The sequence below is a fragment of the Formica exsecta genome, unplaced genomic scaffold, assembly GCF_003651465.1.
Source record: "Formica exsecta isolate Colony F162 unplaced genomic scaffold, ASM365146v1 scaffold38, whole genome shotgun sequence".
NCBI lineage: Eukaryota > Metazoa > Arthropoda > Insecta > Hymenoptera > Formicidae > Formica > Formica exsecta.
The window spans coordinates 704926-724237 of record NW_021851042.1 but is presented as its reverse complement, the minus strand read 5'-3'; the positions used below and the strand labels follow the sequence as shown (position 1 = coordinate 724237).

At 36.0% G+C, this 19312-nt stretch overlaps 1 protein-coding gene across 2 annotated transcripts in view; it reads right to left on the bottom strand.

Moving 5' to 3' along the window:
• LOC115239456 (cysteine-rich hydrophobic domain-containing protein 2) overlaps positions 1-4451 on the bottom strand; it is a 196282-nt gene extending 191831 nt beyond the window's left edge. Inside the window, exon 1 of one of the 2 annotated variants that reach the window (XM_029813975.1) lies at positions 3679-4451. The gene's annotated coding sequence lies outside the window, so the exon portion shown is untranslated. The remainder of the gene's footprint in view (positions 1-3678) is intronic. The other variant, XM_029813974.1, reaches the window with a different exon arrangement.
• Positions 4452-19312: the final 14861 nt, after the last annotated feature.

Below are 19312 nucleotides of genomic sequence, written 5' to 3'. Positions count from 1 at the left end.
CCCCCCACCCCCAGAAGCCCCGCGTCCTACCATCGGGCCCCGTTGGTGAACCTTCCCCGCTTCGCGCCCCCGCACCCTCGAGCGACCGCCGCGCGCGGTGACATTATTATTCGTTATGAACGGGTTTACGAGGCCGCAAATCATAGCCATGTTCATATTTCGAACGGCCGCTCTCCTCGTTATTCAGTTTAATGGCGGCGGTATTTGAATTCCCGATCCCGCCCTCTGCCCCCTTTGCCGCAGCCAGCGCCGACGTCGCCCCCGCGTCTTCTCTGCCCCCTCGGCGTCTTTCACCACCCGCCACCGCCGTGCGTCACGTAACGATAATGTTAACTTCATATTGTGTTTCTCTGGTGAGAGGTTCCTAAACATTCTTAGCTTCTCCCAACACGAATTATTTTTTTTAATAGAAAAGATATATATATATATATATAGTAATAAAGTGTTATTCTTTTTCCACAAGAATAAAAGTGAAATTATAAAAATGCCTATTGATATAACCAAAATAAAAAAAAAAAATTATTAAATATAGATATATCTAAAATAAAAGCCTTTTTTCTTTCTCTTATTAAATAAAAGCAGTTAAGCATACACGTAAATTAATGAAAAAGCATTTACACATAGCATCCGTTTGCCGCGCATCTCTAGGAATCAAATTACAACGTGCTTTTCGAAAGAGAGCCGCACGGTTTCTCTGGAAAAACAAGCAATCGCAAACGTGCCGACGATGGCCGTTAAGTAGTTTTCCTTTCAGCTAGGACCCTCTCGAGATGTTTAGGCAATGTCGCCGGGGATTTTTGCACCTGGTGTCAAGAAAGGATTGAAGCGACACGATGTTTCCTGTTGTCGCTCGGTTCGCGTCGATCTAAAACAACCCGGGCTTAACCATCGTCGTGACACTTAAGCCGTACAGAGGGACGTGAAACCACGAATCCGTGGACTCAGTTGTTTACGGAGAGAGAATCAGAATCTACAGATTCTGTAGCTTAAAAAAATTTCCTTGATACAAATATTCAAATTATTATATATTGCTAAAAAGCAATCTATTGCATTGTTAATTGAACGCGTTGGAAGTGAATTTAATTCAATAATAAAAAAAAAAAAAGAAAAAAAAATAGATATGTATCTGCAAAATGTTTTCCTCTCATATATAATATAATATAAATATCGCGTATCTAAATAACCTCGTTAAGAGATTATTCGATAAAATAATGATCGTTTCAAATATGAAATGCCGTAGATCTCTCTCCCGTTTTTGCACAATCATTAAGGAACCCCAAAGAGAGATTCGACGTCACAACAACCGACGAGCAATGTTCCGCAGTAAATTCGGTACGTGCGCGTGTCGCCGTGCGAAAATTAAAGACCATAAATCATGCATGCGTTTCGCATCGGCGGCCCATGAATATTTATGAAAATCATTGCGTCGTTTACAGGCCTATTAATCCGGGGGTTAAAATATTCCGTCTTCGGTGGTGTTTTATCGGTCGCTGCTTCGCGCGGCAGCAGCTCCGCTCTCGGGCGGCACAGAGATGAGAGGCAGTCGAGGGGAAAGAGGAGGGGAGAGGGAAAGGGGAGAAGGACGTCGTTATTAGTCCTATCGATCATCCGACGCGAGAACCGACTCAACCGACACCCTTTTTGGACCCTTTACATGCCGCGCGTAGCTTAGCCGATCGCATTTAACACTACGCGCATTTTCTTGTTTGTGATCGCTTTCGTGATTCATTGTCAATCATTTATCGTAGGATCAATGATCATAATTACTAATTGATACACGTTAGTCCCATTGTTTTTTTACGCTAACTTATTGTTAAAGAAACTAAATAATTGTTATATTTTCTATTCAGTTTGTGCAATAAATTTTGATCTACGTAAAAAGATAATTATTCAATAATTTATCCTTGTATAATTTATAGTTAAAGAGAAATAAAATAGAAAAAATCGCTTGAAATAAAACATCGGTAAATTCTTTCGTGCGTGAATTTATGAATGATACCCTATCTGTTGATATTAAGTCAAAAATCGTGTTTAATTTTTTTATTGTTACAATAAAGCATACCGCAAAAAAACTACGGAGATTTATGGTCATCGATCAACCGGGAAATCACCAATATTTTGGCAACGGCGAGGGAAGCTGGGACCACCCCCGTTCTCCTCGATTTCGAGATCGATCGATCTTTCTTGCTCAAAACACGCGGAGAGGCTGACAGCGTTGGACAATGACCATAAACCGAGCGACTGTGATACTTTAATGGCTTCCGGGAAAATCTATCGAGAGCGATACAGGACGAATTTCGATGTGCTACGGTGCGTTTTAGCGTAATTCGCCGATTCCTGTGCAAACGCGTATTCTGATATTCCGATCGGTTGGCGGCTCTTGACGCGGTCGAGATCGGACTATGGTCATCCTGCGGGATACACGCCGGTACGGGACTTATCCCCGGGACACACACCGTGGATTTGCGACTGAGCGCTTTTATCCCCCCGCAAGCTCACGTGTATCGGGAAGGTAAGCGCGGTGCGCCCATGTAAATCCGCGAATACGTACGTAGACGCGGGTGTACTTGCGTCAAACAATGGCTTTTGTTTCGCGCGAAATGTACGCTGCGAGATAGAGGCTGCGCGGTTATCGATATATTGAGAATCTTAGATTTTCGTAACGTGCAAAAAGCTTGAGGGTTATTTTTTTTATTTTGCGGATCTGTATATATTCTTTAAAATCGTCGGATAAGATTTATGTTAACTTCTAAAAATCAGTATTGTATTCAGAGAAACAGTATTGTGAATATTATATAAAATACATATATAAAAAATATTATAAATACATATAAATAATATTGAATACACATATAAATATTTCAATGTAAAAACAACTTTACAAATATTTTCTATTTTTTTAAATTCAAATATTTCATGCGTATTTAGAGGCGTAGAAATTAAAATTGTATCTAAAATTGAAATATAAAAAATTGTCGCCATGTTTATGATTTTATAAATGCATCATTACTATGACAAAATATAAATATATTGATTTTTTCATTTATGAATTAAATACATAAATTATTATTATACAATACACATTATTGTAATATTTAGTACTTTAATAATAGAAAATAATCATCGTGCTCTATTGTTTTTATATTATTCTCTGCTTTATAAAATTAATAAAGCAATGCTTTATGTACTTAGGCATTGATAAAAATTAATTTAAAAAATTATTACAATGTACTATATATATTGGCATATTTTAAATTTTAATAAAATATCTAATAAAAATATTTTTATATAATGTAATTTTTAATGATATTTAAAGAAAAAAACTCGAAGAGATTCATCGAAAATTTACAACGGATAATTTTTTCACAAACGAATTTAATTTCTTTACTTTAAAATATATAAATAATGAAAACTTCAAAAGAAATCAGTAAGATAATTTTTATATTAAACATTTGCCCGTAAATACTTTCACAAATTATCTTCAAAAATAATTTAATTTAATTAATTCGCAAAAAAACAATTAACCCAACGAAATATCTGTTTAATTATGATATCGTGATACAACGATAACAATATCTGCATATAATATATATGTGCACAAAATATAATAATATATATACACATACATCACACACTCACATATATATAGACTCTAATAAAAGAAATAATCTTACTCACCAGTGTTGCTCTTGCCGTTTTTATCCTTGCATTCTGCTTCTTATCCCTTTGCAACGAATACGATGTGTCCCTCCTGCTGTTCCTGTTGTCGCATTCTGCTTTTTTATTCCTTTGGAACACTTTTTCACTTTCCTCAATCAGTCACGTAAGTACGATTCGAATATTACACTCTATTACAATCGCGGGTCGGACTAATTAAGCCGGTAATTATGATCGTCTGTTATTCGCACTTATTCGACACTCCCGATCGGACATATAAATAACGACGAATATGTCCGCCAATATATTTGACGCACCCGATACTCTCGACACTCCCGATGCTCCCGCTATTTTCACACTCCCGATGCTCCAGCTATCTTCACGCACTTGATATTGCCGGAATTTTTTTAGACTCTCGATACTCGTTAAACCGATGCAACGGATAACGCGACGCTAATAAACACGGTGTATATATATATACCGTGATTAACAAAATACCATAAGCGCGAGTCTAACACACGGCTTTATTAATACGTCGCCATAATCGTCGGACGATTGCTGGCTCGACACAAGTCCACAATGGCGACGCCATTATTTCAACGGACGCAAGCCCGACGCAAAGGACGGTTACATTAATCGAGAGACGAGGCGAATCACGAATAGACGCACTTGTGATACGCACCGACGATCGTCCGTCACTCGCCTCGGCACTTCCGATATTAATTCGCACGCGAAATTCGCTGTCGACGAGCAAAAGACGCGACAAATACGGAACGATCTCGATCACTGCCGAACGACCGTTACGCGGGGACGAAGAGGGCGAAGATAGTCGCGAGATAAAGGATGTGGTAGCACTGAGGTACTCGCGCGATTTCACGCGATTGCTTTCTTTCGCGCATCTAGATACTACACATACTCTTCGGCCTAATTCTTACGCTTTGCAACCCTTCTATATTCTTGACACTCGTTAGGCCGATATTATATTTGTCGTACGACAAACTTTTTATGCGCATTGATTAGCTAAAATATAAAATTTTTAGACTCAAGATATTTTTTTTTATAGCCAATCAGTATGCTTAAAAAATTTGTCGTACGACAAATGTAATGTCGGTCTTACACTTTCGACGAAGGACGATGCGATACTAATAAATATGTCGTATATATATACTGATTAATCGAATATCGTAAGGAAGCAGCTATAATCATACGGCTTACAATTAATTGTAGCAATCATCCGACATCTTATCACTGTTCGACAAGTCGATCATTATTTCAACAGACGTGCACACGACGCGACGCGGCACGAAGACCGATCACGTCGAAAGACGAGGCAAAAGGCAATCGACGATTAGACGCACTTATGATACGCACCGACGATTAGACGCATTTGTGATACGCACCGACGATCGCACGTCACTCGCTTCAGCACCTCTGATATTCAATCGCGCGCGGGAATCGTTATCGACGAGCGAAAGACACTGGGTGACCTCTGTTTGACGCGATGATTGAAGGTGGTTGCAAAGCCCGTATTATACATTGAAGATTAAAAATTGACCAATCAGAAGAGAGAAATCTAGTTCCTTTTGTTCTGATTAGTTAAATTTTAATTTTTAATTTTTAATCCTTAGTCTTCAATAGTTTGATACGGACTATATAAGCATATATAAATAAATATAATATTATAATATATTATATTATAAATATAATATTATAATATTAAATTTAATATAAATATAAATAATAAATATATATATAATGTATGCTATAAATATAATATATGCTAGATCGAGATCGCGCGAAAATGAGAAAGAGAAGGAAAAACTTGTCCGAGTGAGTCATGGACGACGGACGATATATTAATTGGCAAATTAAATTAATTTGTCACTCATCACTTATTTCGATAATATTATTGTATTTAATCGGGATCTTATCCTATTCTTTGTGTGTATGTTTTTTATTAATAAATTAAATAAATCAATTTTTCTTTGTCCGTGCTTATCAAAAGTATATGAATGGAAATGTATGTAAGATTTAAATAAAATTTTATTTTCTTAATTAAAAATATTCTTGCGAGATAAAGCATGTGTAAATGTGTGTTATATCTTATTTATCGTACGACAAGCTTCATCGGACGATATACTGATTGGCTGATATACTGCAAAAAACTTTCAAAACTCTAGATACACTCTTTAAATATTGTAACGAACATGTAGATATTACAACGTGTTCCACGCTGTGAAAATCGTCGCGCGTAGTAAGCAATTCGTAGTATGTATTTACATCACATATATTTTTATCGATATCATAACATTGCTTCGTATTGTTTTGATTTCAGTTGGTCTCTTTGTGTAATGTAAACAGAACGCTAGAGAGTATAACATGTGTTAGTCAGTTCTGTGACCGCCTTCAATCATGTGTACGTCGCGGGAGCCGAGATCGAGATTTCTCGCGTCTTTTACACCAGAGAACTCGCTCACGAACGAGTATCGGAAGTACCGAAAATAATAATGTGCGATCGTCGAAAATATATTGTAAATATTTCTAATCTTGTGTGTCTTTTCCGATATATACGATTAATATTTAACGCGTCGAGCCATGAATTCGATCTCAACACAATTCCATTATTATTATCGTCTTATTGTCGAGTGGAAAATGAACCTCGCGTGTGAATGAGTATCAGGAATGTGTCGGGAACAATGACCGTGTAATCGTATCGTAATCAATCGCGTTTTATCGTCGAAAATCAATTACGCTTGTAGATGTGTTTTTTCGATCGATTCGCGTTCGTAAGTCATGGACGATAATATATTAATTTGTAAGTAAATTCATTTATCACGCATTAATTATTATATATTTTGACAATATTATATTATATTATAATCGCGATCTTATCGTATTCTTCATCTTTCATCGATTAATTAAATAAATCAGTTTGTCTTTGGGCGTGTTTGTCAAAAGCGAATGTGTGAAAAGAAATTGGGTATTTAGTAAGATTTATAGACAAAATTTCATCTTTTTAATCAAGGATATTTTTCTCGTCGCGTGAAGTATGTGTAAAGTTAATACATATCTTATTTGTCATACGACAAGTTCTATCGGGCGTAGTGATTGGTTGATATATTACAAGAAACTTTCGAAAGTCTAGATACACTCTCTATTCAATGACCAATCGGTACGTCCAGGGAATCGTTATATGATAGGCGCACTAGTAAATTTTGATTGGATGCACTAGCGTGTACTGTACGTGTACTTATCTTTAGTCCGCGCTTTCTCAGTTTTTTTACCTAGTTGTAACTAGCCACCGCGTAAAGAGGGAGGGCGTGCTCGTAAACAACGTCACGCGTTCACATTCGGCAACGTTTTCGAGATCGCGGTATATTTTTCGCATTTTCTTTTCATTAACAACGAATATTGTGTGCGAACGAGTATCAGGAGTGTTGAAGCGAGTGATGTGCAATTATCGGAACGTAAGTGCGTCTAATCTTAACCTCGTGAATTCTTCGATGTATGTAATCGATCTCTATAACGTCGCATCGCGTCCTATTAATGTTTGTTTAAATTTCGTAATAATTAGTATCGTGTTGTATCGGCGTTTGTTAAAATAATGACGTCGTGATGATTGATTTATTGTCGAGCACCAAAAATTGACAGATAATTGCTGCGACATACTAATTAAGCCACTTATTTGCCATTTATTTAATTGATATTTAAGTAAAAATCAATATATACCCTATTCTTTTTTTGTTAACGTGTCGCATCGTTTTTAGAATCTTTCATTGGTTAATAATATAAAAAGTGTCGAGATTTCTGGATTAAGATTGGTTCCATATTAAAAAATATAAATCTAGATATTTTTGTTCTTTTTTTACAGGTATGGACTCGTGATGGAATTTCACAAAATGGAATCTCACAGGTACTCCTTATGGAATTTTATAGAATAAACATGGATCAGATTTTTTTTCATCGCATTGGATAGCGTCATGGTGAGTTTTATATGCTCTTGTTATAGTTGTTTTAATTAGTGATATTTTAGAATGTATCTTTTTATATTATAATATTATATATATGTGTACACACATGAGATAAATTTATAGCAATATATATTTTGTTAAAAAGATATCTGAACTTTTTACTAAGAGTTTTGTTTATTTTGTGCGAGTTTATCACATCTTAAGAATAAAAAAATATGATAATGTAAAATATAATATGTATATATAATTTTAAATTATATCATGCTAAATATTAGTTATACATATATATAATTATATAATATAGTTATAGTATTTTATTCTAAATATATGTGTGGGAATTTCTCCCCAAAAATAGCAATTCAAAAATAAATAAAAACAGCTTTAAAAATACATCTTGCAAATATATATGATTAAATAGAAAAGCAAAATGTGAGTGTTTTCTCTGAAGATGAAATGATTTTTTGTGAAATCTTGTGTTGCTACTTTTATCAGTAACATTTTCACTGACTCAGTTTAAAAAAAAAGTGTTATTTATCGATTTTAAACTTAAACGATTCTAAACAGCTCTCCGAATACATGTCCTTTTAATTAACTTAAGATCGTCAATGAATTTATAGATTTAATTATTTAATTAAAAAATACAATAATGTTTAGATTAATTTTATATCGAAAACATTATCGGATACGATATACATTCGCCGGCAATATAGAATACGAAAAAAATAGAATAAACGAAAAGGGGAAACAACATTCTAGAGACATTTTCCCTTGCAGTACACCTTTTCTTTCGTGAGGATTCGACGAATGCGCGAATGTATTTCAAAGTAGGTCCCGCGGGAATATCTCGTCTTTGTGCCGATTTCGAGCATGCTGTGAAAGACGAAAAGTGATCGAGCGCGTGCGAACGCTTAAGAAGGAAGAAAAATCGTTTTATAAATTCCATTCGTTTACCTTTGCATTTCCCTTCTGTCCTACGCTTCCCCCTTCCTCTCAACGTCTTCGTCCGAAATGGCCTTTCTCTCGACGAGTGCGAGTCCTCGCCCCAATCCAGCCTATTCGCTCGATCCGATGCCACATTTCGCTTTTCGTTATCGCGTCCAATTCCAGCGGAAGATATCCGACCGGCGATAAGAGCACGGAATTTAAATAAAACGAATCAATATTCAAATCCGCCGTTCTCTCTCTCGCTAGCTGGTTCCCTGAATGTCTCCCCTTCCCCCTCGCCTTTTTTCTTCCTTATTTATTTTGTTCATCTCTATTTCCCGCCGCACTTCTCCAACTTCGTCCGCTCGGTCTCTTTCTCGTTTGCTCTGATTCTTTATTCATTGGTACAATATCGAAGCGTCTCATTTATTCGCGTCTCTTTGTCGAATCAGGCGATCTCCTTTCCAGACCTTTTCAACCTCTGTACTGATTGGGTTCAAACAGCCCGAATGATTGGTTTTATACTCGGCGAACTATATTCGTTTTGCCGGAGAATCAGAAAAAAGTATTAGATGGTCTTTTTTAAAAATAATGGAAAGAATTAAGTGTTTAGTGATAAATTATCATTGATACATTTAAGTAGATCTTACGTTTGCAAAAACTAAATTTTTATTGGAACTAGTTGAAAAGAAATTTTCTGATATTTTTTCTTCAGGAGAAATAACCCAGCTGTTTTAAGATATGTAAAAATATTATTTAAAATTATTTGTATGACATATTATTTCAAAAAACATTTAGTTCGATGTTTCATCCTCGAGATATTTAGTTTTATAAAAAACGTTCTTACATATAAATAATTAAAATCTCTAGAATTAAATTGAGAATTTATTATAGAAACTGAAATTGAATTTATGGAAATCTCGGTAAAAATCTTGCCTTGTTTTGCATTGGAATTTAACAGAAAGAGCGTAAAAACCTTTAAATAAAACCAACAATATCGAAGTTGTTGTCAGAAGAGAATCTTTAATAAGAATTATGCGGCCAATAAATTTTTATAATATCAGGTATATATAAATCATAATCATAAAGTTCTATATCCATAAGTTAGATGCAAAAGTTTAAACCTTCGCGACTTTTATAAAGCGTGGGGAGAAAATACTCTTCTCTCGAAAATACTCGGAACAAGAACTCGACAAAGATAGTCATTCTTACTAAAATTTTGGATAAGTCTTAGAATTTATTTTTCATCATTCAATCTATCTATATCCCTTCGCTATTAAATTCTCAGTAAATATATATATTCACATTTATATAGAATGCTTGTAATCATATTTCATATTTCATATTTTTTATCTAAAAGTAATTGTTCGAAAATAACAAGATCCATAATTTCGTCATTTAAATTTTAATTAACATTAAATTTAAATTTCTTTGTGCGAGCTTTTTAAATAGAATATATAAATATTTTTGAAATAGATTTTTGTGCTTCGGCGTTTTTAAATAAAATATAAACTGATATATAAATGCGAAGAAATTTATTTAGTACATTCGGCATAGTTTTTAATATTAATATTTTTATTTTAAATAGTTGTATTTTGAACATGATATATTTTATATATTTGCAAGTACCAGAGATCTTTCGCAGAAGTCAAGCTTTTTTAAAACGTATAATTTTTCCGGTCTCTTCTCCGGCAATTAAGACTTTTCACGATGGTTTTCATAAAGCCGTAGTAAATCCCGCGAAGACTGTCTAGTTATACCATACCGCGGTGGCCAGGATGGTAGAGATACCATTCCCTTTCCCCGCGTAAGAGAAAATATTATTTCTTATTCTACCGCGACGAAGAACTTCCATGGGACGGCATTAGGCGAGCGAAATAATTCTAAAGAAATTTCATAACTGTCGCGTCGACGGACCGCGTTGCTAAAAGAGCTCCTTCAAGTAATAACCAAAGCGAGAAAGGCGGCTTTCCTTATACCCTTAGAATGAAGGAAGGTTCGAATAAGACAGCACGGAGATGTAGCCGTGATTTGTGACGAAACAGATTATGCGTCTCATTTAAATTGCTCTCCCTGTATCTCCTTTCACTTTTAATATACTTGATTATATGAATGTTGCATGACATTTTCTCAGCTTCTCTGTGAAATAACTTTACAAGTTTTCATTGTACTCTTATGATGACGAAAGATTTAATCGACTGAATAAAAGATATACACTATAATGACTATCATAACAAATTATGGATAAGTCATATGTAAAGTTGTTTATATAAATTACTTGCACAAAAATCCGAGTAAATTGAAGGTTTTCGGGATAAGCTAAAAGAAATTTTGTTATGAGGATAGCTCGCAAATGGTCTCAAATCTAGTATTCGTTACGGGGTGTAGTTCGACGGGCGAGAGGGACGAAAGAGAAATTCTTTTCGAAATTTCCTCTTCGACCGCGTAAGCACCTCTGTCGCGCGATCTGTCAAGCCCGGCTTTCCGTTCGCTCTCCCTCCGAACTTTTCTGTCACTCTCTCTCTTTTTATCTCTTTCTCTCTTGCTCTCTCTCTCTTTCCCATCCTCTGCTCTCCGCCCTCTTTTTCTACATTGCTCTCCGTTCTCGGGGACGTTTTATTCGCATTCAAATGGCAGCACTTTAATTTGCATGCTAAGAGTGCTCGCCGTCCTCCCGGTCACCACCCCCTGCCACTCTCCCGGCCGGATTTCCATTTAAACTCACAAAATGGCGCTGACTCCGCGGGGCTACAAAATTTTTTATTGAAAGATTCGATGCGGATAACGCGAATGCTCGGGATAAAAAAAACGAGCGAGGGAAGCGAAGGGAGAGGGAGAGGAGGGAGGGAGGGAGAGAGAAAGCACGGGAGGGTGAGAAGGGGTGGTAAAAGAGGGTTGGGAGGAGCGAACTCACGCTGTACGGGGCGTTATTCTCCGAGATAAAATGTCCTTTATCTGTTCTATGCTTCTGCGTCACCTGCTGGCCCCTGGGATATAACCGCCTTTATTTCGCCCTCCGATCACCTTTCCCGAGCAAAGCACGTTTCGAGTACCGGTATTACGTCGCGAATCGCCAGCTAATTCCCTTGTCTTACTCTTACTGTACAAAGTTTTGCAATAGAATCTTATTATAGAACTTGCTTTTACCATTTCTATGATGCCAGTTTTCCATGATTTTTATGGCTGAAAAACGGTTTATAAATTTTTTTATCTAATAATTAACGATCTATTGATAACAATGAACAAAAAATATGAATAAATAGTAGCTTATTATCTGATATTATATGTAAAAGATTAAGTATTGTCTAATTTGTCAAAGATTTCATCATTATAATACAAAGAAATAAAACCGACGGTGGAACAGCTACAAATCGCAAGTACGAAAGAAGGATAATAGCGAATTCGAGATAATCGAATCTGCGTCTTGAAATCGAACGAAATGTCTTCCGAATCTCGTTTGGCATCCATTACGAGCGATTTTTCTTTCTTTTCACATTCCTTTATCACTCTACAGCGACATTGGTTCCAAATTTTTATCGCTACTAAGTTTTTACTTTTCTTACTTGCATATTATATCATATAATTACAATTTTCTAAAATTTAATTTTATTCGGGATTATCGAATGTTTATTAATAATCAATTTAGCAGTAGCTCGATAATTTAGTAGATTCGAAGCTCGTAGTTATATATATATTATATTTTTATCACAAAATTGATATTAAATATCGTGTGTTGAAAAAACAATAATCTGTTTAATTTTAATCTTTGTGAAGATATAGTATGTTGTTGTGTTAATCTTTTCCAGTAATCTTAAGCGTAAAATTTGTATAAAATGAGTAACGAATGAATAGATTATATCGTAATTTTCTTCAATAATTGAAGTCGCAATGACGAGATAATCGAATAGAACACTAAATGTATGATTGCCAGTATTGAAAGGAATATAACGAGATCGACGATGCGGAATATTAATCGAGTATTTATAGCGGTTTGTGATTTAGTGAGAGAAGGAAAGAAGAGTGGGAATGCAATTTATTCATACTGACATATGAATGAAAATAAATTCAGTTAGTAGAGTTTTCTTGTCTATATAAACATAAATTTATTACTTAAATTTTTCATTTAACTCTCTGGATATAAAAAAAATTTTAAATTATATTTCAAAATATATATATTTGATATAAAAAGGAGATGTGATCGTCGTATTTTCGCTCGATGTTTTAGCGAACGAATAATTAGATAAAATCTCTTTAATATTTACATAAATAGATTTATAATATCGACGCGATCTTCCTTAAGCGAAACTTCGCTCGGATTGACTCCCAAGAATCCGGCAAATGTTTCGTTCTCACAAAACTCTCGGCGGTCGATGAATCGCGTTTGCTGTTCCTTCGCAGCGAGGCGCGACGGAAACGGTATCGCCTTTAGCGGTCGTCGTTAATTCTCACCTTTCGTTGACCGGAGTCAGCAGCGGCCACCAAAGGCGGCGCGGCGTCGAGCTTTTCAAAAGACGAAACTCGAGAACCGATGTAATTGCCGCTGCGGCTACGTTGCGTCCTCACGAGATTCATCGCGAAGGTGTTAAACGTGCGGGTGCTATTAGTTAGATGACAAAAACGCGTTGCATGAAGCGCAAATAATATGCAACATAGCGTCATGTTGCACGCGTCATTGTTGAAACAATTGTTGGATATAAAATTAAAACTACTTTTAATATATATGTAAACTCTACTAAATCAATATAAATTTATATGTATAAAAATTGCATGTCAATATATTAAATATTCATACTATTGGAATGGAATTTGCAATCAAAAGTTGAACTCTGAGAAAATCAAAACAATAATAATATGAAGATATGGTTGTGTAGGTAGGTGCATATCCTATTGCATGTAAATTGGCGGTATGTTAAAATTTCAAGAAACGAATTAATGCTGAAATTCTCGCTATAATTGTGTGATTGCACGCGCAAATTGAAAAAACTATGATCGCAAAATGATGCAAGATGTTAAATAGGTTCAAAGATATCAAGAAAATAGAGGGAAGAAAAATAAATTTGTTGAGCATATGATGGTAGCGGAGAAAAGATGAAAGGGAGGAAAGAGAGAGCGCGGGAGAGCTCGTTAGAATTTTTCCGCGGATGTTAACCACCCTGGCGAGTGGAGAGCGACGGACAATGCTGTCCTCTGTGCTCCTTGGAAGCACAGCGCTAACGAGACGACCGAACACCGGCTGGTGCCTGCCAATTGTTTCAGCAAACAACGAAACAATGGACAGTGGCCGAGCCATACTAATGGCCGGTTTATACGCTCCTTAACTCGATGTCTCCCACCGGCTTTACGGCCCAACGGGATGGAGCTATATTGGGCCACTTTGAAACTGATTTTTATTTGTTCCAATTATTTTTTACCAAGATTTTTATTGCAATTCTATTTATAATTGTAATATATATCTCTTTTTTCCCGTATACTATAATAATATAAAAATTGTAACGTATGTTTATTTCGATAAGTTCTGAATATTGTTGACAGTTTAATAATATTCTATTTGGCAACTTTTGGATGTGATAGTTGTCAAAATATCTTGGTATTATTCGTACAGGATGTGTGGAAAATAGCAACCGCAACAATATTTATAAAATCGATTATTCGCGGTTGCAATAAACACGTCGCGCGTAATTCCTCGCGTCGTTACGTACACAGAATTCTCGCACCAAAGAAATCGGGCCGCTTGACCGTATCGTTCGTCCAGATCTCGACAGTCGTTTACCAAGGGTGGAAGGATGGAAGCGGTCGTTTTCCCGGTCGAAATCAGCGTCTCACCTACGTCGGGCCGACGCTCCGCTCCGCCGCGTCGGGCGATTCTCGATACCCCAAATTGTTAATAACACTTCACCCTCGTTGCGCGAGATATCGCGCCTGGGTCTCGCATTACCATGTGAATATAGTCGTATAGCTCGAGGGGTAAGCGAGCCCGTTTACGAGGGTACGGCCTCTGGGATATATTATTCTATGGGCGCTAATGTAATATGACGAAGGTCGGGGAGAGTCTCCCGCGCGCGGCGCTTATCGCTCGCGGAGATAAGAGAGCCCCGCTAGTTATCCAGTTAGCTCGTTATTGTCCAATGATTTTAGATCACCCACCGATACATCGTTTTAACGCCGTCGAGCACGTGCCCCGGGTCGTATCCCTCTTCCCCCTTTCCCCTCCGCGCCCGCGGTTCTCTTCTCTTTCCTCCCCTGTTCGCCGATGGAGGCTACGACGGGATACGATGACAAATGATGCGAGGAACGATCGGTCTCTTCCAGCCTAACAGATTCGATTCCACGGCGGGAAATGTTATTGATCCAGAAGAAGTCGATATGAGATTATGCTTGCGGAAAGTAAAATCTTTTGCGCTCTAAAGCTCTTGATGGCGAGAGAGAAAGAGAGAGAGAAAAAGTGTATTGGTTTCTTTAATCTTTATATATATGTAATCCGCAAGATTGATAAACAATTTATAGTTCTTTCAAAATTTTCTATTTTTAATTTTAAAAATTGCTGTGTAATTATTTTAAATAAAAACGTAAAAATGCATACATATTTAAATATGCAGATTCAATGAAACCGTGTAGTTTTCTCACAAATTAAACTTTGTCCGTAGAATCGTAAAACAATATTCATTTCCGTTCAGCTCTGCGCTTCTTCGATATCATTAACTCTGCTTTATGTGTGCTCTCTTGCATGATACTGCTTAACATATGAGAAGCAGTGAAATATTTATGTGCTGCATTGTCTCTCACTGCATAAGTGCGTTGCAAGAAAAAGATCACGACAAAGAAAATTTTATTTGTGCTTACGCTCGATATATGGATCGCTGAACGGAGTCATGCGTAGTATAAACATTACATTATTACAAACTTCATAATTAATCTGTATCAACATTTAATGTTAAATTTAAAACATGAATATGGATAGTTATGTGCAAAGATTTGTTATTTAGCAAACACATTTTTTTCTATTATATTTTTAATATCAACAATTCAAATTTTGAGAGCAAAATTGTCTTAAGAATAAAGAGACACCGTATATAAAAAAATTTCAGTTTATTAACAAAATATTTTGATGCGACAAAATAATCGAGTGATAATATAATATGAATGATACGAAAGTATTCCGAGAATTGTGGATCTTATCTTTACTGCACCATTATGGCACTAATGATCTGCTTCCGAAGCTCACTTATTCTACGTTATCTATTTGAATTATAACGTCCACGCAATCTCTGATTATAATAGAGAAGTTACCTGTCTCTTTTTAGAGCGTAAAATTAAATAAAAAAACAAAAGTTTTGTGAAAATAGGAAAACAATTGGAAGATAAAACTAAATCCATATTTTGTATAATAGATAGTAAAATATGCAAACATGTAATATATATAAATATTGATAAACTTGACATATTTATCTCTTTCTCTCTCTTTTTCTCATCTCTTTTATGAAATTCGTATTTATACCGACGTGACTTTTAATTTCTTTGATTTATCTCTCAGTCTTGGCAGGTTAATATAGTTTAAAATAAAATCACAGACGTGTCAGTTAATTTTCTTTCTCGCGTGTAATATTTATATGTAAAAATAATAATTCACTATATATTTTTATGGGATGAGATACTTCTACTTCCTTGAACAAGTTGAGTTTGGCTGCGATTTAAATAGAGTCGGATTTAAATAGAATTTAAGCGCACGCCCACGACGGGATTAACCACCATTTTGCGCTTGCAGCATTGAGCCGCATGGGACGTGAAACGGGGGTGGAAAAGCAGGGAAAATGAAAAACAAGATGGCGGTAGGAGCGAAGGGTGGTCTTGGCACTTGCGGCAATTAAATGCTATAATGGCGTTAATTATCGTAGAACGACGCGCGGGGATAGTTTTGTCCGCTTTTGCCCTTTGATGGCCATGCTGGATTCATCCCTATATTATCCTCGGTTTCCCTCTTTATAACTTTTCGCGCATCATGGTCGCGAGAACAAAAGGCACTTAAACGGCAGAAACGGCGCGCCAAGTTTTGATGAAGTTTTTCTTAAGAGTAGACACGCGCCTGCACTTGTGCAAAGCTTATTCTGCTTTCATTCCTTTTGGCTATTTGAGTATTAACACAAGTATACATACGCTTAAACAATTAAAAACGAGAAGATTTTTGTTCCATTTTATTTATATAATTCAACCTCGAATTGTATTTTTCAACCATAGATTTTCTGACGAGTTCAAAATTGATTTCCTTTTTAATATCCAACATTAAAACATTTTGACAAGAGAATTATAATTAATTTTAAGCAATCTTTAACTCAACAGAATATAATTTCAATAATAGGATGAAATTAATAATTTCAAGAATAAAATGAATTCACTCAGACTATTATTGCAGTCAGATTTCTTAACATCGAATGTAACTCCAACTAATGTTAATTTAGAAAATAAAATTAAATAATTTGAGAATAAGAGAAAATTAATAAGAATAGCGGTTTGTTGTCTCTCTGGTTGCGTTACGCGAAAGTACATATAACCGTTACGTGTAGTCATTAGACCCGGTTGCGTCCGGGGAGAGCTAGTGGACAGAACTTTTGCTGGGCTGGTCCGGCAATTTTGGTTTGAGTTTAATTACAGCAGCCCCGCGGGACAATCAGATATAAGCGTCCTGCACGAGCGACCGCCTTCAACCATCTCCGGTAAGGGCTGGCAAAGAGCACAGGGAAAATGGCTTGGCGGTGGCCGACATTATCTGTGAAAAACGAGGAAACGAGTAAACCTAGCGCGAGGCCAGCGGCCTGGGTAATTACAAATTTTTCTTAAAAAAACTTTTAATTTCATCGTCCTTTTGTTCGGTGATGCGTGTGCTCCGCGAAATCACAAACCGGACCATCTCTCCAGCATTTTTTCCGCGTAATTACTAGCAATGTTAGACAATAGTTGCTCACACATTTTTACAGCAGATATCTCTGATATCTCTTATTAAATATGTATGCCATAAAAAACTCTTCTATTATTCTAAAACAATTTTTCAAATTTGATGAAAATTAGTCTGTCTGTTTTCACATTATGGGATAATAAAATACAAACAAGTAGATAAATAAATTCTCATTTTTATTTATATTAAAAAATAAGAAATTGGACGTGTCTTAATGCAAGAAAGAATTTTTAATAGCCATATAACGTACAAGATATATCAAAATACTAAAGTATATTCTTGAAGGGATACGCAGTCGATCTATTTTCCCTCGAGATTAACTTGGAGATATGTCATGGAGATATAAAGTCATTTCGGTCGACTGCTCTACCATAGCAGACTTTTTCCCGCGCGCATCTCTTTCTTCCTCTCTAACAATATCATTGAGAAGTGCGGTGTTAATATCTTCATAGTGTACGATCATTCTATTTTTGGTGTACGAGAGAAATCACCGTCAAGTGTAGGATGTTTTTCGAAAGAAACTCCGACCTTACAATGCTGGATAAAGTCGCGATCTCTTTTCAAGCGGAGACGTTTTATTACAGTCGACCATTCAATCTCGATGAAGTGGCTCCCCGTTTTCTGCCTTTTTGAAAATCACAAAATGACTATGGTAGTTTGAGCGTGTAGCTGAAAATGCAGTGGCGCAGAAACGCGAGGAAGATCTCGTTCTCACTGCGCATTTCTTGCGCTAAATATAGCTGTCATATGATTATCATATTTTTTAACCATTAATATTCCATATCAGACGGAGCACATTTAACGTAAAATTGCGTTAGTAAATAGGAATATGTCAGGAATTGTTGATATGGATTCTGCTTATATAAGCTATGTTTACATAATAATTTAAAATAATTGGCGATTGAAGTTTTAACCGGTTCTTACAACATGCAAAGTCAGAATATGATGATAAAGTCAGTTTGCTTAATAAATAAAAATGAAAGCTTTACGTCGCTTTATCAGAGCAACATAATTTCCGATATAATCCGATAACGCCGCGCTAACGAGCAAGTATTATCTAAACGAGGGAGGGAGGGAGAGGCAGAAATATTCGATGCGGCAATCAAGTGGAGCATTTTGCAGAAACGATAAGGGAGCTTTACGGGAAACAATAATAATAGAAAGTTTACGACACAGCCGTGTTTTCGTATTATGTTACGGCCACCTACGGTCAGCTTACACAGGCTACCACTTTGCGCTCACTTAAGTGGCGACGCGAACGACAATTTAGCAAATGTCTTCGCCGTCAAATAAATTACGCGAAATTACGGTGTGACATTATGTCACATAAATGGTACGATAGAGAGAAAGAAAGATAGGGTAAGAGAGAGAGAGAGAGAGAGAGAGAGAGAGTCGCGTTCGAGCGTTCGCAGTGGGCGCAACGACTTCCTGGAGTAGCTCATTTTCGGGTTAATGATGAGCGGGATAATCGAAGCGCGTAAAAGTTCACGATAATACCGGGATTTAACCCGAGATTGCATTTCGGGATGTTGGAACAGTTATATAGTGTAAAGCACGCACTTGTGATTCAATAAATTTCTTTACTGCTTATAATAACTTTCTTATCTCTGAACAAGTATATGTTATAGTATCAAATTTATTTATAAATATGTCCTTGAGATTTATATTTTCAATGAAAATATATAATCAATTTATTATCTTTTCTGAATGCATCACAAATTAATGTGCTGTTACAAATAATGTGAAAGCAATTTAACTATAGCTCTGCTACAGATCTAATTTTCTTTTGGACATTTTACAAAATAATAATTTT